We start from the raw sequence: 23,725 nt of genomic DNA, 5'->3' as shown, positions 1-23,725 counted from the left end.
TTCACTTTAAATTATGTTCTCCTAATCCATTTGGCTGCTTTATCTGGTTCTTGTCTATACTAATAGATCATCATTTATGTTTATAACATCCTCTAGCCCCCCAGTTTCCTTTGCAACAGTTCTTTAGAACACATAACAGTACTGATGAAATTCCAGAGAGAAGTGTAAGGGATCTGCACCTTCCTAATGGCATATTAAATGTACACAGCTTAAAGCTTGCATTTTGTAGATTTGTATGCCAGAAACCATGGTTTGCTTCTAGTAATAAAAAGGGCTTAGTACTTGGTATTTTTGAGACCATTTTTTTCCAAAAGTTGTACAGGGAAAAGGGGATATCTGGGAATAGCAAAAACAGGATGTATGTATGGCTGCATTAATTATTAGTTCCTGGATGAATTATCAGTTGTCCTGAAAGGTAAAAGGTGTTCCAGGGTATGATGGGCTAATGTATAGGTTTTATAAATGTCTGCATGATGCTTACTTAAAGGTATGTTCTGGAGTTTTACAGGAGTAGTGGGAACAGAAGGGTGACTGGAGTGCTTGGTATGTTAGTATTTTGAAAAGTTTATGAAAGGTAAAAGGAGAAATTTAAAAAATGTCGGTCTCTGTCGCTGGCTAATACAGACTACAAGTTGTTCACTAAGATCTTATAAATGAGGCTGAGTAGGGAGAGTTCTGCTGTAGTGGAGCCAAAATTCTGCATTTGATAACTTGCCTCATGAGGATCCATATTTTGAGAGTATGAATTTCGGGGAAGGTCTGTAGTGTTTTTGAGAGAGGTGCATTATCTGTCTTAAGTGGTTCTGCTATTAATGTATAGTTAGCCAAGTGAATTGAGATGAGGAATAAGGTGAGACAGAAAAGTTCTTTAAGTCCTGTGTTGTTGGTTTTATGAGAAATACAGTGATAGGGGAAGTGAAACAGGTGATTATAGAGATGAAGTGGAACCCTGTGCAACAGATTGTTTTCCAGGTGCTTACAGCTGTGCATATTATGTGTAGTTCTTACAACAGATATGGTTGGGCAAGTAGAAGAATTAAAAGTGGTTTTAGTGGAGGTATAATAAGAACTTAAAGGCAAGTTTTAAGGGTTTTGGTGAGGCAGAAACATCAATGGGAATGAGAAATTATGAAGAGTTGGAGGTATTAGGAATTAAGTGCTGGGGTGAGAGGTGATGATAGGAATGCTGAGGTAGGAAGTTGATGATTATTATATGGAAAGGAAATGGTATGTGTTTCAGGAAGAAGTTGTATTTAATAAAATCAGTCTTGTGATGAAAATGTTGGTATTTGGCACAAATGCATCTTTTTTCAAAACAGCCAGACACGGAAATGATGTGAATGATGAAACTATTTTTTTCTGTTACATGGAGTTCCACAGTGAACCAGATACTGAAAGGGAATGGTTTTATATACAAGGGAAGTGAAAGCAAACGGGGTATTAAACATGGTTTGACCTATTGTGTTCTTTGCATCATTGTACTTGCTGAAAATAATTATTGGAGTGTTAAAGGTGTCTAGAGGGTTCATGTTTGCTTAGTAAGCTTCTAAAAACGGCATCATCCTTTGTCAGTCTCTCAGGCGAGGATGAAAAAGTTAATAGCGGTTTAAAAAGAATTGGGAGTATCACTGTAGTAGGAAAGTGCAAATGTGGCAACCATTAGTACAACAGAATAGGAATGAAAGAAGGCGATAGTATGAGGAAACTGTTTTTATTGCACACAGTTGAATGTTACTGGATAGCAGTTATAAAGCAGCTTTTAAACAAAGAAGTAAATAAATGGGTTACACTTCCAATTTGATTTTTTTTGAGATCATCTCATAAAAGGATACCAATTAAAGCTGAAAAGAAACATGAGATGAAGGGGGAAGATGTCTTGTAGTTTGTTTGGGCACCAAAAGAAAGAAACCATTGAACTTTATTTTTCTAGTCTACTAGAATATGGGGTTTATTGAGTTATGATTCTACAGAAACTAAAACATCTCACATTGGATCATATGCTATATTGCTAATATACAAACTACTGTACTGCACAGGTTAAGGAAACTGAAACAATAGTCATTCTGAGAGTTTGGTATATATGAGTGGAAAATGCAGTGATGTGTTATACAGCAAAGGGTAGTCTATTCAAGATGGGTAAACCAAGTTTTGCAATGGTTGTAAGTGAATGGCAAGTGATAAGAAGGTGATAGCTTACTGGCTTATGTTCTGGGGTTCAATTTTGTTTTGATCAGGCTTGCATTAGTTTGCTGTTGGCTGTTATTCTTTATATTTTGGTGTATTTTTCTTTTTCATTCACTACATAATGATTTATGAAATGTTGTACCATGCATACTTCATTTGATTAATAACATGCCCCTATTTTTTCAATTAGTGATATGAGACCTTTTACATTCACTTGAGCCTAGCAAGAGGTAAGTCTTCCTTTGTGAACCACTGTTTGATGAGATGTTAATCCAACACCGCATCTGCCTAAGCTGGTGGTAGTCCTGGTGGGTATAAAAGAACCCATGGATTAAAAAAAGAGTACAGGAAGTTCCCCAGTGCAATGGTTAAATTTTGCCTAGTCAGTATGAACATCACCTTCACTCTCTGTTGAAAAGAGGGCACTACTCTAGTGGAACTAACCTAGTTAATAAATGCATAAATAAATAAATAAATAAAATGTAAAGCAGTAACACACAAGTAACACATGAAAAAGCATCCCGAAGGGCCTGCTAGCATGTTAGCCCACACAGAATACCAAAGAGGTTTTGTATAGATCAGCTTGAAACCATCATTTCAGCACTAAATATTATGTGACAGCTGTATCCCAAAATTGTGCCTTTTTAGAGCTTTCTATGACATGTGTGTATCAGCAGCTGCTCCGTTACTTTACAGCGATGGCACAGAAAGTAGCCATGAGTCTTGGGTACATCAATAGATGCTGCTTTCTGTAACTGCTGTTCTGTTAGGAATTTTCAAATCCATAGTATACCCCAAATGTTGCCATAGTGTACTACTTGAAAGTGTTGTAGTGTCTTCCTAAAAAGCAAGAACTATTACACATTCCTGAGCGTCAGCAGTACATTATTCAATTTATTGTAATTTAGCCAGACTGCTGTCCTGTATAACTAAATTCAGACTGTCCATACATATTCTGTCTTGCTCATTTTCCTGACTTACAGCACTTTGAACAAATATTCTTCACACTAACAAAGCACTTCATTCATAGAAGTTTCTTTTCTTTATTTTACTGTTAGTCCATAGTCATATATGAAATGGTTGTTAATCTTATTATAAAGGATCCTCAGTCTCTGAATCCATCATCCATTTCACAGGAACGTTTTTATGGTTTTAAACACTTAATCAGTTCTATGCTGAATGCCTTTCATCTGATCAGCTGCACAAAAATAGTTTACTAAATTGAAATATCCGATGAGTGTGACAGCAGTCTGCTACAACATACTTCTTTAAGCTGATATATGAATGTTTCAACTTCATGCTCATCCATTTCATGTCATGCTAGTAAGACCCTTAACCAAACTGAGATGTTTGCACAGTGTAAGTCATTAGAGCAGTTAAGTGTTGTTTGGGACAAAGCAAAGAAATTATGGGACAAGGGCATGGAAGGGACAGTTAGCTGCTCCACTTGGATGGACTTGACAGATAAAGTGACTTGTTCTGCTTGTCGTCTGTTGGTATGTACATGGGTTTGTAGTGTGCCACAACACACTGTTAAAATAAAGAAAGGGGAGCAGACTCACACAGAGGTTGGCACAATGCTGACAGTAAAACAACAGACATCTGTTATATCAAGTACAGGCAGAAGCATGTCTTTTGCTCTTATAAATGATATGGGATATTAGTTGTAGCCACTAATGATAACATGAATCTGCTATCCATATTCTGTAGCAGAAGATTGATAAACACTGCAAAAAAGCCAGCCATACAATATGATGGCTTATCTTTATACTGCTAAATAGATGATTCAGTTGCCTCAGCATCTCTGGTGGTGACCTGCAGCTTGCACAAAAAAGGCCAGTAAGATGTTCCTGCCCATGCCTGTTCTAAAATAGGCCAGGGCACTGACATATTGCTTCAGCATAGTACTCTTGTGATATATCACCAGTAGCAAGAATAAAAAGAGATAACAGAGAAAGGGGGGAAGTCAACAAGACTGTGCTGTATGTACCGGCACTAGTATATGTAGCACAAATCATAGTGCATAAAAGCAATCTAGATCTACAAAATACATCACATTGGCTGGATCATTTCAGACTGATGTGACCTACATGTTCTGTGTCAGTGTGTATGAATCTTAATGCCTTACTCTCTTTTTTAATTTCTCCAAGTCTTTTGGGTTTCTAATACCATAACAAGAATGGACCCCATTCCTAAGTCAAAGCATGATTAAAGTTCATGAAATTAGTATTTTTCAGTCTTTGATGTTAGCCATAAGTGCTCTTTGCAGCACCCGCAATGTGCCCAGTATTGACTCCTTTTGTAATTCATACGGAGTTACATGTATCAGTAACACATCTAAGCAAGATTTTAAATTCTTTTTTATAAGACCCATTACTCCTACTACTATTGGAACTGTCTTGGTATCCTTCTACCACATTCCCCTTGTTTCTGCCTGCAAATCCTGGTATTTTATGATTTTGTATCTCTCTAAATGTAAGACACTGTAGTCACTGGGTGTAGCAATTTCAGGGATCAGTGCTACCTTTGTCTTCTTTTCATGGACTACTATATCTGCTTTTCTCGCATTAAGTTTTTGAACTGCTGATAATGCGTGATCCCGTGTGATATAAACTTCATCATTCTCTATAATGCTTTGTGCCTCATGCTTCCAATGTTTTTTCAGCTAATTCAATATAATAATGTTTGCTTGCTTAATCCCCCAATGCAACAGTTTCGCCATATTATTATATTTTAAATAGTGAATTTCCCCAGTCCTAATACCTCTATATGAGGTACCTGGATGATATATTTGTTGTATGGAAAGATGAAGGACTTAATGAGGTTTCTTCAGTTAGTTGTTTACTTAAGCTTAAAGTTTTTAGAAGATAAAATAAGCTCTGATTTAAGCACATTTAACATCTTATTATTGTATGAGGTTTGTCCTCTATATTACATTTTGTTACAGCTTAGTAATATATTAATAATAACAACGTGTACCTCAGTAGGAAAAGTGCTCCCAAACAATAGTTAATGTAAGATATGCAAACCAAACCAAGAGTAAGTAGGAGAGCACAGCAGACCAATTAACCAGGATTCCTTGTTGAATAAAAAGACTTTAATCCACAGTTCCAAAGACAAACACCATGTATAATAGTGCTGCAGCTGATGAGCGCTTTCACTCACAAAATGAGTTTCTTCAGATCAATTTGCTGCTACCCATAGTGCCCCTATAAATACATGCATCAATAAAATCAATCAAATAGCAATTAATCATTAAAGTTGTATACTGCATACTAAAATCAATATAAATCCTAAAATATATTGCTATGTAATGTGTCTATTGGGAAACTTATATAGCTTATACAAAATAAATAAATACTTAAAATACATATAAAAGTGTTTGTATAAAAACATATAAACTGGGAAGAAACATATCAGTATAGTAAGATGTGAGTGACCAGACATCAATAATGTGACTACTATACAAAACATCTAACATGTTGCTCTAGGCTATCTATATTTAATGTTTATATTCCTTCTTTTCTTGAGAGCTGGTTTTATCGAAGCTCTCTCATTCAGGCCAGATCCCCCTTAGTCTTGTTATCCATTTACTTTCCCTATCTTCTGTGTGGTTCCTTATGTCACCACCTCTAACACAAGGTTCAATCATTTCTAGAACCCTGAAGAGGAAACTATGTGTATCCCCTGATTCTACTACATGTTTGGCTAGTGCATTCATTGTATTCCCTTTCCTCATGTGGTATGTATGCTCACGTATCCTATCTTTAAGCTGTCGGTTAGTTTTGCCTACATAGAACGCATTGCATACCTGGCAAACTGCCAGATATACAATGTTCATACTAGTGCATGTCGCATCCACTTGGGTTTTAAACTGTGTGTGTGAGTCAGGGTGTACAAATGATGTAGCGCTGTCAATGTATACACATTGATTGCAACGCTGACATGCCTTGGTATAGCAAGACTCCACTCCCTTCTCATCCTTCTTTGAATAGCATAGCAGCCTTTTCAAATTTAGTTTATTCTTGTACAGAAACCTTGGTTCATCTCATACCACCTGTCTGATCTCATCATCTGTGCATAATATGGACCAATGCTTATTGAATATGTCCTTAAGATTCCTATTGTCACTAGTATATGGTAAATCCTAACATCATTCCTGGCACTTCGTTCGTCATTCTCTAGTATGGGTCTAGGTCCATAATAAGGTGCTGCTCTGTTCAATCTGAGCTTATGCATATCATTAAATTGTCTTTCTATCTCACTGTTACTATAACCCCTGTCCTGTAATCTCTCTTTCAGTTCATGCATACCTATTTCAAAGCCTGTCTCAGTGGCATTGAGTCCCTGTCCTCTTATTATATTATTGAATATATGATTGGGGTGCATGCTAGTCCTCGATAATATAGTATTGCGATGGCACCTGTATTCAACAACCCATTATCCATTTTCTCAATAAACAAGTCTAGAAAATCTAACCTATGGGTTGAATAGCACATAGTAAATACTAAATAATTTGTCAAATTATTTATCATGCCATGAAATTCATTCATCTCCTCTCCATAGCATAAACACATCGATCTACAAAAGCGTTTGTAGAATATGGCAGACTCATGAACTCATTAGTTCTGAATAGCACCTCATTCTCCCAGTATGCCAAGAACATATTGGCATAGCTGTTTGTGGCAACACCAGCTTGCTGTTTATATATTGTGTCTTCAAACATAAAAACATTGTTCTCAAGTACAATGTTTAACAAATGTACCAACAGTTCTATATGACTGGGTGTAAGTGTGCTATTTATCAATAGATATTCCCTGATGTATTCAATTCCTAATTCATTAGGTAATATGGTAAACAGTGATTGAATGTCAAATGTGACCAATATTAACTCCTCACTGTTTATCCCACTTGCCATACAATCATAAAGTTCTAACAGGAACTGCTTAGAGTCCCTGAGTATAGTTGGATTCATGTTTAGCACTGGACGTAGATGTTTCTCTATATAAACAGATATGTGTTCAGTGACCCAACCTTGCCCTGATACCACTGGTCTCATGGGTGGGTCACTGACACTCTTGTGTATCTTAGGAAAGCCTTGTATGATTGTAAGATATTCAAACAAATCTTTGTCTATGATCTTACCGTTAAACATATCAACTAGTTCATTCCCTATTTGTAATATAATACTTCTCACTACGGAAGAATCAATTCTTAAATAGAATACATCATTCAACAATCTCACCATTGCTGCTTGATAACACATAGTGTCCATTACCACAACTTGGCCTCCTTTATCTGCTGGTCTAACTGTAATTGCCTTGTTCTTCTTACTAAAATATTTGTGTAGCTCATCCTCAGTTAATTTCAGGTAAGCTTCCACCAGTGGATGGTTCATCAATCTTTTAAATATAGATGCTGTTTCATTACCTGTCGCAGTGCCTGTAGTATTGTTGTGAAATAACAACTTAAGCATCAAATTCCGACAGAAAAGCTTGGTATCTAGCACTGTATCTACTAGATTACTATAACCACTGGGAATAAAGTTCAACCCTTTTTCCAATAAATTCAATTCAGAATTTGTTAACTCATATTTAGATATATTGCAGACTAGTGAGTCAGTTGTGTGTATGTTATCATTTATCACCCTTAAATCACTCATTGTCCTATTTTGTTCCTCCACATTTTCTTTATTGTATGCTGTGGATGGAACTCCTCTGTTTGCCTCCCTCTGCTTAGAGATCTCCCTCTCCTCAAGCCCTTGTCCTTCCTCACAGGTAGCGGAAAAGGGATACCACCATGTACTGTTTCTGCCACATTCATGCTCCTACTATGCTCAACCTATCATCTTGTAATATAGGTTTATTTGTAACCTCTACCTGAGGATACAAATTCGGCTGTTTAATATAGTTTCCTTCGCTATATTTGTATTATTATGTGCTGTGTCTCCATCTATATGTATGATACTGATGACATCATCTGTATTTATGGAATCAACTTTATCTAAATTAACATTTAATGACTCATTTAAAACAGTGTTATTATTATTTCTACTCAACTCTATTCATATTCCTTGCAGACCCTGTCACATTAGATGCAGGTCTTACATCTTGTTCCATTGTTTCACTTATATTGTTATCACTAACAGTTCTATTACTGTTCACACTATTACTCACAGCATTATCATTCTCTACAAGAACATTAATATCCCTTTCACCAAATCTAGGCCATACAAAGACGTGACCCATCGAAAAATCTTTGTGGTCACGTCTTATTTTGTTGTGTTTCTGCTGGAGAAGCTCAGCAAGCTCTCAAACAGCGGAACAACCAAGGCTTCTGGATATGCTAAAAAAATGTCCAACCTTTGTTGTTTAATACTTCTGGTCAATGCATCCTCCTCTGGTGAAAAATAGTCCACTAGCAGTTGCATATACTGCCTGCTAACATCCAAGTTTATCAACTGCCACTTCTTTAATAACTCGGGATGTTGATCTCCTTGATTCGGCATGTTGAATATCAGCTGCAGCACTATTATACATGGTGTTTGTCTTTGGAACTGTGGATTAAAGTCTTTTTATTCAACAAGGAATCCTGGTTAATTGGTCTGCTGTGCTCTCTGGTTTGGTTTGCATATCTTACATTAACTATTGTTTGGGGGCTTTTCCTACTGAGTACCGTTGTTATTATTGCTACCTCTGCTACTTTATTTTGTACCTTGGTGGAAGCGGATCCCCGCGGCAAGCAACTGATATATCTACATCGACTATTTCCATTTTAGTGTGGTTTCCACTGGTAGACCTGGGCTCGTCAATGTTGACCATAGAGATTTGAGCAGCAGCTGCAGTGCTCTAAGGTTGCATCCTGAAACTGCAACGTATGTTAGACAAGCTGGAGAAGGACTTTCTGAAGAGATTACAGACACAACGCACATACAGGCATAGCGTATTTATATACTGTCTGGAACAGAGGATAGTGGGACTCGGATATTCAACATGCCGAATCAAGGAGATCAACATCCCGAGTTATTAAAGAAGTGGCAGTTGATAAACTTGGATGTTAGCAGGCAGTATATGCAACTGCTAGTGGACTATTTTTCACCAGAGGAGGATGCATTGACCAGAAGTATTAAACAACAAAGGTTGGACATTTTAGCATATCCAGAAGCCTTGGTTGTTCCGCTGTTTGAGAGCTTGCTGGACGGCGTTTCCTGCGCTTGAGCTGGGCGGCGTTTTGGCGGCAAGACTCTCCAGCAGAAACACAACAAAATAAGACGTGACCACAAAGATTTTTAGAATGATAATGCTGTGAGTAATAGTGTGAACAGTAATAGAACTGTTAGTGATAACAATATAAGTGAAACAATGGAACAAGATGTAAGACCTGCATCTAATGTGACAGGGTTTCTGCAAGGAATATGAATACAAATAATAATAACACTGTTTTAAATGAGTCATTAAATGTTAATTTAGATAAAGTGCTGGGTGATTCCATAAATACAGATGATGTCATCAGTATCATACATATAGATGGAGACACAGCATCCACAGCATACAAAAATAGGACAATGAGTGATTTAAGGGTGATGAATGATAACATACATACAACTGACTCACTAGTCTGTAATATATCTAAACATGAGTTAACAAATTCTGAATTGAATTTATTGGAAAAAGGGTTGAACTTTATTCCCAGTGGTTATAGCAATCTAGTATTTGATGCTTAACAATACTACAGGCATGAAACAGCATCTATATTTAAAAGATTGAGTAATTATACCGTGAACCATCCACTGGTGGAGGCTTACCTGAAATTAACTGAGGATGAGCTACACAAATATTTTAGTAAGAAGCCTAGTTTCAGGTACAAGGACAATTTGACAGTTAGACCAGCAGATAAAGGAGGCCAAGTTGTGGTAATGGACACTATGTGTTATCAAGCAGCAATGGTGAGATTGTTGAATGATGTATTCTATTTAAGAATTGATTCTTCCGTGTGTGAAGTATTATATTACAAATAGGGAATGAACTAGTTGATATGTTTAACGGTAAGATCATAGACAAGATTTGTTTGAATATCTTCACCCATGAGACCAGTGCTGAACACATATCTGTTTATATAGAGAAACATCTGAACTTTATGATTGTATGGCAAGTGGGATAAACAGTGAGGAGTTAATATTGGTCACATTTGACATTCAATCACTGTTTACCATATTACCTAATGAATTAGGAATTGAATACATCAGGAATATCTATTGATAAATAGCACACACACCACCCCATATAGAACTGTTGGTACATTTGTTAAACATTGTGCCAATATGTTCTTGGCATACTGGGAGAATGAGGTGCTATTCAGAACTAATGAGTTCATGAGCTCTGCTATATTCTACAAACGTTTTGTAGACGATGTGTTTATGCTATGGAGAGGAGATGTTGAAATGAATTTCATGGCATGATAAATAATTTGACAAATTATTTAGTATTTACTATGTGCTATTCAACCCATAGGTTAGATTTTCTAGACTTGTTTATTGAGAAAATGGATAATGGGTTGTTGAATACAGGAGTATATCATGCCATCGCAATACTATATTATCGAGGACTAGCATGCACCCCAATCATATATTCAATAATATAATAAGAGGACAGGGCATGCGTGTTTCCAGACTCAATGCCACTGAGACAGGCTTTGAAATAGGTATGCATGAACTGAAAGAGAGATTACAGGACAGGGGTTATAGTAACAGTGAGATAGAAAGACAATTTAATGATATGCATAAGCTCAGATTGAACAGAGCAGCACCTTATTATGGACCTAGACCCATACTAGAGAATGATGCCAGGAATGATGTTAGGATTTCGTTACCATATACTAGTGACAATAGGAATCTTAAGGACATATTCAATAAGCATTGGTCCATATTATGCACAGATGATGAGATCAGACAGGTGGTATGAGATGAACCAAGGTTTCTGTACAAGAATAAACTAAATTTGAAAAGGCTGCTATGCTATTCAAAGAAGGATGAGAAGGGAGTGGAGTCTTGCTATACCAAGGCATGTCAGCGTTGCAATCAATGTGTATACATTGACAGCTTTGTACACCCTGACTCACACACACAGTTTAAAACCCAAGTGGATGCGACATGCACTAGTATGAACATTGTATATCTGGCAGTTTGCCAGGTATGCAATAAGATAGGATACATACCACATGAGGAAAGGGAATACAATGAATGCACTAGCCAAACATGTAGTAGAATCAGGGGATACACATAGTTTCCTCTTCAGGGTTCTAGAAATGATTGAACCTTGTGTTAGAGGTGGTGACATAAGGAACCACACAGAAGATAGGGAAAGTAAATGGATAACAAGACTAAGGGCTGACAGGGGATCTGAATGAGAGAGCTTCGATAAAACCAGCTCTCAAGAAAAGAAGGAATATAAACATTAAATATAGATAGCATAGAGTAACACATTATATGTTTTGTATAGTAGTCACATTATTGATGTCTGGTCACTCACATCTTACTATACTGATATGTTTCTTCCCAGTTCATATTACATGTTTTTATACAAACACTTTTATATGTATTTTAAGTATGTATTCATTTTGTATAAGCTATATAAGTTTCCTAATAGACACATTATATAGTAATATATTTTAGGATTTATATTGATTTTAGTATGTAGTATACAACTTTAATGATTAATTGCTATTTGATTGATTTTATTGATGTATGTATTTATAGGGGCACTATGGGTAGCAGCAAATTGATCTGAAGAAACTCATTTTGTGAGTGAAAGCGCTCATCAGCTGCAGCACTATATTATACATGGTGTTTGTCTTTGGAACTGTGGATTAAAGTCTTTTTATTCAACAAGGAATCCTGGTTAATTGGTCTGCTGTGCTCTCCTACTTACTCTTGGTTTGGTTTGCATATCTTAGTAATATATTAGTTTTATTTAATGAACAGTTTGTTCTTTTTAAATATCTTAATTTATGATAGAGTTAAAGATTACTTCTCCTTTAAGAAATAGAGGCAAAGGTAAACATGTGACTTGTTCATTCACTTTTTAAACTGGCACAAAATGCTGCATTTGATAAAGTCTTTGTATCTTGTGGAAGACAAAAGCGCTTGTGCAACTTTTAAGTGAATTTTGTACTACTTTTAAAGTGGATTTTAACAAATTATACTAAAATAAACGGTTTGTTTTTTGGATGCTCTTGCAGCCTTCTGAATTTCTTTGGCATTGTTTGTATTCTTGTCTTCAGTTATACACACAGACTTTGTTGACTACACCATGTGCACTGCAGACACCTTGTTGAATGATACGCTGATGGCTGACCTGCACCATCTCTTTTGTCCATTATGATGCTTCACTCCTGTCATGGATGCAGTCTGTGGCACCCAGCATTACTGGAAGTTGTTCAACTCTGACCCCTATAGTGTTCTTGGTATGTTTTCTGGAATGTATTGCCCTCCTTCATATGTTGGATGTGAAAACTGCTAAATATTTACAATATCTGAGTTGGCTTCTGGAGTGCTCCACTGGCTGGAATGCAGACAGCTGCTGACACATTTGTGTCTACAGGTATTGATCACCTACACTGTCTTTAGATGCAAAACCTCGGCACATATATGTTGCAAATGGTGCCTCTGTTCTTCTTATATAAATAGTTAGGTATTCCTGCTTCATGAGATTGTCAAAACTGTGTATAAAACCAAAACTTAAACCACCTTCAATGTCTTGACTTTTTAGGATGCTACTTCATCTCTCACTGCTTGACTATGCTCAACATCATCTACACTGGTGGCAGTAAATAATCTGAGGGCATTCACTTTTTTATTGATTATTTATTTGTCTTTGTTTTTCGAGAAAAGTCCAAATGGGCAAGGCCCATTTGCAGAGGAGACCCAGGGAGATTTACATTTACAATTTTACTTTTACTATACTCTGTTACACCTCCTTATCTTCTATAAGGATTCAGAGTATGTCTCTCTCTCTCTCTCTCTCTCTATATATATATATATATATATATATATATATATATATATATGTGGAAGATATTCAGCATGCAATATATTGCAGCACTGATTATTGCCAAAAATTGATAAGCCTGCAAAATGCTGACAATGCTGACATGCATGCTCCAGCACATTAACTCAGAGCAGACAATATAAAAGCAGCATTTATCTATCTATCTATCTACACTGTAAAAACAATTTTGAAATCAAACAACTAAAAATCTTGTAAGGTCAGACATTAGCATAGAAAAATCAATAACACTTTTTCTAAGGCTTTAAACAGTAAACTATAAACTCTGAGCACTTTCATAGTAAAAAGGTACTTACCATTCAGCAAATACATCAAACAAACTTAGAATAAGGATACAATATAGTAATCACATTTAATTTAATAACAGTCCAGTATATATGTACAATAACTAGTATATAAAATGAAATCAGAGAAAATGGTTTTGTTATAATATGTTTTAACTCACTCTTTTATGAATTGATATAATCTAGACAGGTTAATTAAAAGAAGGGATAAGAGAAAGGACTATAAAGCATAGAAGATGGCCAAGTTAGTCAGTACTGTAAAGCATAATTTAACTGCAAAATAATAATAAAGAGTGAAGATATAGTGAAAAATTAAAGGAAAGAGACAGAAAACACTGAGGGGACTTGCAGAAGTGGAAAGGCTAGTAGCTGAAAAGTAAAAGAAGGATATAGTTGTCCAAGAAGAATAAGATGGGAGCCATTATTAATAAAAGTCAGAATGAATAAACAAACAATTCATAGACAAGTTGTGCAGTACGTAGCTCACACGTGTGCTGAAATCAGCCATGCTCATACAGGCACAGGCTAATATGTATTTATAGTCCTGTGTTGCACGATGGAGCAGGGATCCAAAGCTCACACGTGCTGAAATCAGCCATGCTCATACAGACACAGGCTAATATGTATTTATAGTCCTGTGTTGCACGATGGAGCAGGGATCCAAAGCTCACACGTGCTGAAATCAGCCATGCTCATACAGACACAGGCTAATATGTATTTATAGTCCTGTGTTGCACAATGGAGCAGGGATCCAAAAAGTGCAAAAGAGAAGCTATGCAAAAAGCTGTTATATATCAGGGCAGTACGATGAGGTATAACAATACTAAAATGCATGCAAGGTGAATTAAATCATCCACAAAGGAAATGACACAGCTGTCTGTGCTTACCGATAAAAAGGCAAAGCACATCAACATTTTCATTCTTACATGTAAAAAGATGTTCAGAGTCACAGCAGCCATCAAGCAGCAACATATATAGATCTTAATGCCACCATATCCTGCTTGTATATGCACGGTGTCATCTGGTGTCTGCGTAACTAGGACTGATAGTGATTATCTTACCACAGTTCACTGATCAAGAGATTATGGATTACTTTAGAGTGAATCAGGACATTGTATGGGTCTTGACTCATATGTGTTGCCATATATGGTAGTGATGCAAATGTGTGTCCTTCCTGTAACTGAGGAGACCAAGGTATTATCATTTTTTTCTCCATACTAGCTACAGGGACTTTTCATAGCCCCAGTGGGATCCCTTTGGCTATTTCATAAGACTTGACCTCTAAAACAGTCAGCAAGTTAGGTTGGCCTTGTAGCACAGAGGAAAGAAATCCTGCTTAAAACCTAGGTGATTGGAGTTCAGTTGTTGGCCTCAGCCATAAAGGAGCCAACAAAGGGTGGGAGAGGAGTGAAGGAGCTCTGCCCACTTGTCTCTCTCTGAGAAGAGGGATGGGAACTCTGTGCAGTGGGGAGAGGTATAGTTGTTGTGTTGCCAGTTTTACCAGAGAACACACTGTGGGAACACCAGATCAGAAGAGTTAAGGACACTGAGGAGGTGAGGTGCTACCACAGAGGCAGAGCATGGCTTCAAATTGCCTCGCTGCATGCTCCTTGCAGGCAAAACCCCACATTGGCATGGAGGTTGGGGTGTTAGCCTTAGTGTCTTTGTGACCATAGCAGTTTTGGAACCATCATAGGAGCTTAAAACTTAAAACTCTCCCCATAGTACCTGATCCCCACACTTGGTGTCCAAAAAAAGGAAACAAATGGGACAAATTGGCAATCTGGAAGGTAAGCTAATGGTCAGCAGGAGGTAGCCAAAAGATAAAAAAATAGCACTCAGAAGGTTTTCCAATATAATGCTAGATGAGGAGGACCACATATGGTTTCCCAGCATACCACTGGAGGGAGGGGAGAGAAAGAGAGACAACATGACACATGCCTACTACACACTGCCCTTCTCCCTGAGGTACTGGTACTGGGTGCCATAGATTCCATACATATAGTAACAATGGCCCCAGCTGGCCAGTAGTCCTAAAGTTTTGTGAACAGGAATGTCTGTGAACTACTAGGTTATGTCTGGCGAATGGGGGAATCATAAGAAGTGTGCTGTCACTGCACAGTAGTAATTTGCATGATTCACATACTTGGCATACATCTGAGATGTATCACAACTTCCTGAAAAATGAAATCCTACAAAACCATCTAGTTTATACATGAAGGCACATAGCTAATCTTACAGTATATGACTATATATCTAGTGTTTCCACGTGTAGTAGCCCCCACACATTAATAATTTGTTGTAACTGACACTGGATACTCACTGGAGCCCTAGCTTATGATAATCAAATGGAACAAACACAATATGACCAAATTAGAGTATAACACCATGCACATACAAACACAAAACCTCATAGAGCATTTGTTCAGCTTGCTCAACGTCTGTTTCCATGGAGGAACATTCCAGTATAATCCAGCCATTGCTTGCAGGATATTCATTGCATGTTGCATACTGCATTACATGGTTATAAAGAGAGTGGCAGGCCAATCCAAGGATATTGGTACAGTCAGACCACACAGATGACCAGTGGGGAGGGTTCATCAACACCAATGTGCAGTAAGAGTTCTGAGGAACAACAGTTACTGGCAGCTGCACATCCACTCCCAGATAATGACAGGCACAGTATAGGGCAGCATAGCTGAAGCAGTAACATCTTGTCCAGCTCTGTGGGCCCAATGAGCACATACTGTCAGTCTGGTGTTACTCAGATCAAACATGTTCCATGCAGTGTAAATATTGGGCTACACAGGTCACTACATAGTTGAGCCATACTGGTTATAAGGCATTTCTACATTTAGCACAGAGAAGGGAGGGTGGCATGAGTCACTATTGTCATCATCTGCACAGGTGGATAGGAGCATGCTGACACACATGTCTACACATAATAGCCGATGGGGACATATCACAGGATTTTTAAATGAGAGTTTTGAGGTGGTAGGTTGGTAGTGGCATATACAACTTCCTCCTTTGAAGGGGTTGGTGTCCCACTATCTGGCCACGGCCCAATGCAGAGGCAATGATCATGATGTAAAAGGTATTCTGTGTCATAAAATTTCCTCTTGAGATGAGTTTTGGGGTGCCACCATGTGATTGTAATCTGCAACCATAATGCTGGCTTGTTTCACTGCTACTTGAGGACCCTCCTGATAGGGATAGTGTGCGACTGTGTGAATGTGAATTGGATGAGATTTGCACATGAGGTATCTTGCCGATGCCTGGTGAGAGTAATGGCCTGCTGTAAGAAGGAGTGGTGGAATACGGTATGCATCCATAGAAAGGTGAGGCCTATTACCCCATAATGGTCTCTCTACATGGCCCCTCAGTGTGTGTCCTTCCTCATCTTTGGACAACAGTGTCACTATGTGCAGTGACAATGTCACTGGCTATCCTCCACATGGACATGGAAGTACTGTGTGCCACTAGCGACTTTAGGAGACCAATCTTTACTGGGTCTGTGGGCTTCATGTCCTCGTAGATGCCATATAACACAGCAATGAGGTCCCCTGTTCGACTAGGTTACAGCACATTGTGCCTGGATGATGACGATGTTGATTTATCCCAAGTGCACTTGGAAGTTATGGGTGACCTGTAATAAATAATGGCATCAAGCACTCCTGTGAGGCTGTGAAATATTGTGTATATCTACTTCAGGCACCATGTGTGAATCTACTGCCACAGAGGCAGTATTACTGACTATAGTAGCCATGCAGAATCTCATCCCTACTGGAGCTAATGAGTGCTCCACCTGTACTGCTTCATGTTCATGTGTGGGTGAGGCCACACAATCAGCCCGTATTCTGAGAAATGCATGCACATGTTGCAGAGAGGCAGTGCCATCATGATATTAGATAGTGACCCAGGTATACTTCTCCTGAGAGCATCATCATCACCATCATCATATGTCCCAGCACAGTTTTCAACATCAGCCTGCTGTTGTGCCCCAGGCTCTGCAGATGTTATTGCAGTTGTGCTCTTCCCTGTAAATACACAACAAAGAATATGCCAGAGTGAGCATGGGTACATGTATCAAAACCATGCCCCTATGGCATGCATACATGTCAAGGGTGTGGAGGCAAAGTGTATTACCAGAACTCAACCTATCTCTGCTACCATATTGACATGGATAGATACCTGATGTACCTAAAACAATATCTAGCCAAGAGTTGTAGTCATCACCCTATAGTGTCTATGAGAACTGCAACTGCAGAGTAATTTGCTGTAAGAAGTACTTATCTCATAGGGCATGCAGAGACAAGTCCAACCTTACGTCCATGTCCCTTTCTTCAGAGAAAATCCCAGATCCTGTGTCTCCCTGTAGGGACACCAAAAACTCCTGCAGTTTGGTCAGCCTGTTCCTTCCAAGTGCCCACCCCTGTAACCAACCATTCTGCTGCTATGGGACATGCCTTTGCATTGGCATGGTATATCATGTCAATTACATTCTTATAACAACTCTGTGACATATGACTTTGTCCCCCCCCCCACTCTCATGGCATTTATGTCATGGACTATTGTCTTCCACATATTGTCATATAATAGTTGCTTATTACCTTTCTCCCCAACAGGCACCATTCATGTGATCTGAGTGCTTATAGCAGGACATCATTTTAGCAATTCAGAAACTGTCCTGCCTCTGCCTTCTACATCATCCACCAGATATGCAGATACCTGTGAAGCCAGTGTGTGAAGCCAGTCCTTCTTGCAGCTGTAAGAATGTGTGCAATTCAGACTGATAGAGTGGCAGCTACAAACAAAGGGTAATCTATGTATTACATAGCGCTATCAAAGGGATGTATGTGGGGTATGTTATCTGACAGTTGTAAAGACAAACATGGGACTACATACAGTAGGTGCATGTGCTAGCAGATAAGTAAAGATTAAAGACAGTATCCTTGACTGATGACATTTGGGATCACATTGGTAACCACTGGTGACAGAGAAATGTGTGTAGGCTTTTAACTAATGTAATCACCCCCACAGGGCAGTACATACCTTGGGAAGGCCATATCAGTGGTCCACAGGTGGCAGACATGTATAGGGACAGGATGTTCTGATATTGGGAGCTAAGCTGTTACCATTACCATCTATAAGCATGGCATACATGCAGGCACATATATTTATCAATGAATGGGTGGGCATCCTTAGGAAGGTAGAGAAACCACAAGCTGAATGCACATTGTCTGAATTCAGTGTACCTCTTAATACTGCCTATGAATCCAAATAATGCTTCTGTTTTTCCTACAACTGATACCTAAATATGCAGTTTAATGTCCCAAATCTCCATAACGCATCTTAGAACATAGCACCAAGCTTTATGAATTATGCAAGTTTATACCTATTCCTGTGGCACATAGGTAAAGTAAGCTTGAAGGCATGCATATATGCAAATCCCTAGATTTTGCTTTTGTGAACCAGCAATGTAATGTGCAGTCTACTGACCATGCTATCCTGTGGCAGCTTATAGCCACTAGCTTGTGCTAGACAATTGTTCTACTTCATAAGTAAATTGCACTTCAGAAATCACACTACAGGCACCATCTTGATCCTCATGAAAGCTACAACATTTTCAGAAGAAATTCATTAGAAAAACAGTTTCTGCTAGTGTCCACCAAACAACACCTGCATGGTACATAAAGAAGAGTATGATGATGCTTCATCTTCTTCATGGACATTTCAGAGAATGCCTACTGGGCCCCTATCTTAGTGATTTTAAAAGTGGATGCCTTGTATGACCAGGCTAAGGATTTGTCCGCAACAGTGGTAATCACTAGTATGTGGAAACAGTGCAGGCATAAGTGTAAGGGCATTTAGTGCAGAATCTTGGTCAGCTCTGTGCATGGGGAAACCAGAGGTTAGACATAAATGCCTCCAATAGTATATTATTTTCAGTGGCTCAACAGTGTGATTGTATTCGTTTTCAGTTATTGATACCACAGTCGGCATTAGTGAGTGCTATACTCATGAATGCATCATCCTTTGGACAAGACAGTAATCCAAGTTTGCCTGAGTTGCTGGTAGCTCAGGTGGATGTAAAAGACTGTATCAAATTAAGAAAACTCTAGCAGGTGAATCTAAGCCTGGTGGACACAAAAGTGTAGACAGGAACAAATAGCCACCTCATGAAACCATAGAAAAATAATTTATTAAAAATAAAAACCAACAAGCTTTCGCAAAAATTGCTTCATCAGGTTACAAATAAGACCACAGATTTTCCACATTAATCAATTGCACTTAGAATCACAAGACCAGTTCTGGAATACCAATTCACTAAATCTATTTTTTTCTGTTGTTTTAGTTTAAGCACAGGTTTAATACTCACATTCCCATTTAGCCCAGGGTACTTATCAACATGCAATAAATGTATCTATTTATACTCAGCATTTTCTGTTTCCATACCAAATCACCCACAACACATTCTTTCATAGTGGTTTTATAGTTTATAAAACCACAAAGTTAAAATAATGCATATCATCCATCACTAACATGCTTATACAAATCATTTATATATACATGACCTCTTATGGCTGAAAGATAGTCACTAATATGTTTTTTCAACTTTTGATTAGATTTCCCAAAATAACAGGCCAAACAAACCATATATATTGCAAGGTATACAATATTTTTAGAATCACAATCTGCATATACATTCAAATTATATTTCTTATGAGTAATGGGATGTGTTTGTGTGTGTGTGTGTGTGTGTGTGTGTGTGTGTGTGTGTGTGTGTGTGTGTGTGTGTGTGTGTGTGTGCGTGTGTGTGTGTGTGAACATTCAGTTGGTCAACGGGTGGGAATGTAGGGCTGTTATGCTGAATAGGACTGAGACTGACAAGGAAGTTGGTCAGCATTACATATATCAACAGCTGGCATTGCTGTATCAATACAGTGTGCAGGATCTGGCAGAAGGACTTGTGTATGACAGAGTGGAGGATTAGTCCACATGGTTGTGTTAATAATGGTGGATTATTTACCACTAACTTGTTATGCAGGCATAATAATATTTCCATTTTGATTTACTTGCCTGGTGAACTGCTATGTCATTGTGCTTTGCTCACCTTCATGCATAGATAGAGTGGTGGTAGTAGTATGCAGTATGCTGTCAGGTAATAATGAAGTGGGCTGTTCAGCTGCAAAGTGTGGACCTGGTGTTATTGGAACTGCACACAGTTGTGTAAAGTCTAGGCAGGGGAAAGACCTGCTGTTAATAGATGGATTTTTGTACTGCCTTGATTGGGAGTGCAATGGGAAACCTTACTGTTGCTGTCAGTCTATGGCAAATAAAGCATGCCATGGAAGAACTGTATCTGTATTTATAAGAGCAAAGAATGTGCTACAGAGAAATACTGTTCATCCTCATTTCTCTGACTGCTTTGATAAAGACAGGTATAATACCATTACTGATATTAAGAGTAGGGCCACTCAATGTAGGGATTATCCATGTGAGGTTGTTAGTGATGTGTTAAGTGAGGAGGCAGGCTCCTATTAGAATGCCGAAAGCTCAAAATAGCAAATGACCTAAAGGTCAGAAATGCTGGATCTCGATCCGCTTTTTGTGAGATTGCGATACAGTGAGGATTGGAATATTTGCCCTTTCCTCACTGTAGTGCGATCTCAGAGTTGGTATATATATTTAGCAGGAGGGTGTGGGAGGCGCAGCCCTCCACAATAGCATGTTTGACGTCCTGCATTTTTGACCTTTAGGTAGTTTGTGTTTTTGGATTTTTGTTTTTCTAATATAAACCGTGAGGAGGTTGCTGTGTGAATGCCAAGTTGTAAGGATCTGTGTCAGACATTGCAGCATGTTTGTAAGAAGGTAGGATTGACTGGACGTAAGATTCCATGTACTACTGGAGATATAGATCCTGTGTTGTGGAGTTTACATGCAAGCCATTTTGTGTATAAGCATGCGGTGGATGAGACCGGAAGTTGTTTGATGCTTATACTTAGCACTCCTGAAAATATTAAGCATCTGTCTATGTGTTCTATGTGTACTATGTGGACTATGGATGGCACATCTTTGCTTCGCAGTGATATACTTCGGCAACTGTATTCTATTCATGGCTGTGTTTGCTTGAGTGGGAAGTGCAAGAGCTTTCCTTTTATTACTGTACTTATGTTACATAAATCTTGTTGGTGTTACAACATGATATGGACATCTATTTTAACATGTTTTCTAATCTTCAATACACTGCTTGTCCAAGTCACATTGTAACAGATTGTGAACCTGCTGCCTTGAAGAGTTTGTGACATATTTTCACTCAGCAAATGTGACAGGATGTTTTTTCCTCCTTATGCAGAGTACATGGCATAAAGTGCAGTCTCTGCGTTTATCTTCTTATTACTCTAATGAAGCAGATTTCTATTTACTGGTGAAAGTGGATGCTGTGCCTAGCATTCCTGTAGCATGAAGACATTCGCTTCGCATTTAGAATGTTGGGGCATATATTTCCACCATATGCTGGTGAGTTACTGAATTATTTTGAGCAGGATTATGTGTCTGGGAGAAAAAGGGAGTTTCAAAGTTGTTTTAATGTTGCTTCTAGGTATTCTCCTATTTTCACCCCATGCTTGTGTTCTGGGTTTGATGTTACTGCTGCTGGCCTGCCATGTACACAAAATTTAGTTGAGAGGTGGCACAAGCACCTTAAATGTTTGCTTAGCCATCATACCCTTACCTTAGGATGTGTTATGGATTGCTTTGGTGAAGGAATAGTCCAGACTGGGGGAAATGCACTTGCATTTGGCATCAAGTGAAATCTTCAGTTCTCCCTGAAAGTTCCATTTGGAGAAGGAGACGGTTTTGCAATGTTTGATTGCTAAACAGGATTATCATAGTTGTTTGGAGTACATGAGGTTGTTATATCTTCACTTTGTTTAACACAATTGCTTGATCTGAGGTTGAGATGTACGTTCCCCACTACTGTGTATTGTACTGTGTGTTGAGGGTGTCGATTATTTTAGTGCTTGATGTTATGGGTTACGATGTAGAGGTGGTGGTGTCTGAGCTGTCTTCTAAAAATATGTTGATGTAACATCATATAAACATCTATATATATATATATATATATATATATATATATATATATATATATATATATATCGTTTCAGAAACAATATTTTGTAAAAGAAATACTCCCTATTCCCTGACTATACCTAAGATCCACCATTTACTTTCTTCATTAGATTTTGTGATCTTTTGTAACTAAAGTATGGTAGCTCTGTTATAAATTTTCTAAGACCAATTACATTACTCAAAATATGCTATTTTTTTAAATACATTGTATCATATTTGTATACCTGTTATACTTTGTTAGCCTAATGTTTCTCCAAATAGTTTTTCAAGGTCCAAATCCTCCCACTGAAAATATTGACTTACTCATAATAAACAAGTTTCTCTCAATCCCCTTGTTCATTGAATTCATCTGTTAAATCAGTTATTTGCCTGGCTAGTACTCTGTCATCTTTATTTCATTTTAGTAAATGCAATATTTGTCCCTAAGCAACGTTGCAGAACATAAAAGGGTGTGTGTGCCTGTTTTATGTAAATATGTATTCTTTTTAGTGGCTCCCAGAGCTTTCTTGTACTTTTCTAGTATGCCAATGTACTAATATTCCCATCAACTGAATTTTCTGATAAAATATCTAAGAAATTTATAATACCATTTGAGATTATTTTAAATTCAAAAAACCAACCATCTATGTTAAATAGGTGATAAAAAGCTCCAAATTGTGTAAAGTATCTCTCCAAAACATAAAAATATCACCAACAAACCTTTTGTAAAATAACACGTTATAAAAAGCTATTAACATTAAAGGATACATATTCTTGCTCCCATAAAGCCATAACAATATTGGCATGGATGTTGGCTACAGTAGTACTCATATTGGATAAGTTATTGTCAGAACTGGAAAGGGTGGGACTTGAAACCATATATCAGCATGCATATGTTGAAAATAGATCTATTACCACCTGTAGCATGATGTTCTATAACAATATAATAACTATGAATGAAACATTGTGCTGTGATGTAATTTATATAGATTTAACTTCAGCATTTGACAGTGTCATACACAAAACACTGATCAATAAATGAGAAGAGCTAGGTATTGATTTACTCTTAATTAGATGGATAGC

Source organism: Protopterus annectens, chromosome 15.part0, assembly GCF_019279795.1.
Source record: "Protopterus annectens isolate FY-2018-M chromosome 15.part0, PAN1.0, whole genome shotgun sequence".
Lineage (NCBI taxonomy): Eukaryota > Metazoa > Chordata > Ceratodontiformes > Protopteridae > Protopterus > Protopterus annectens.
This window is presented reverse-complemented; position numbering follows the sequence as displayed.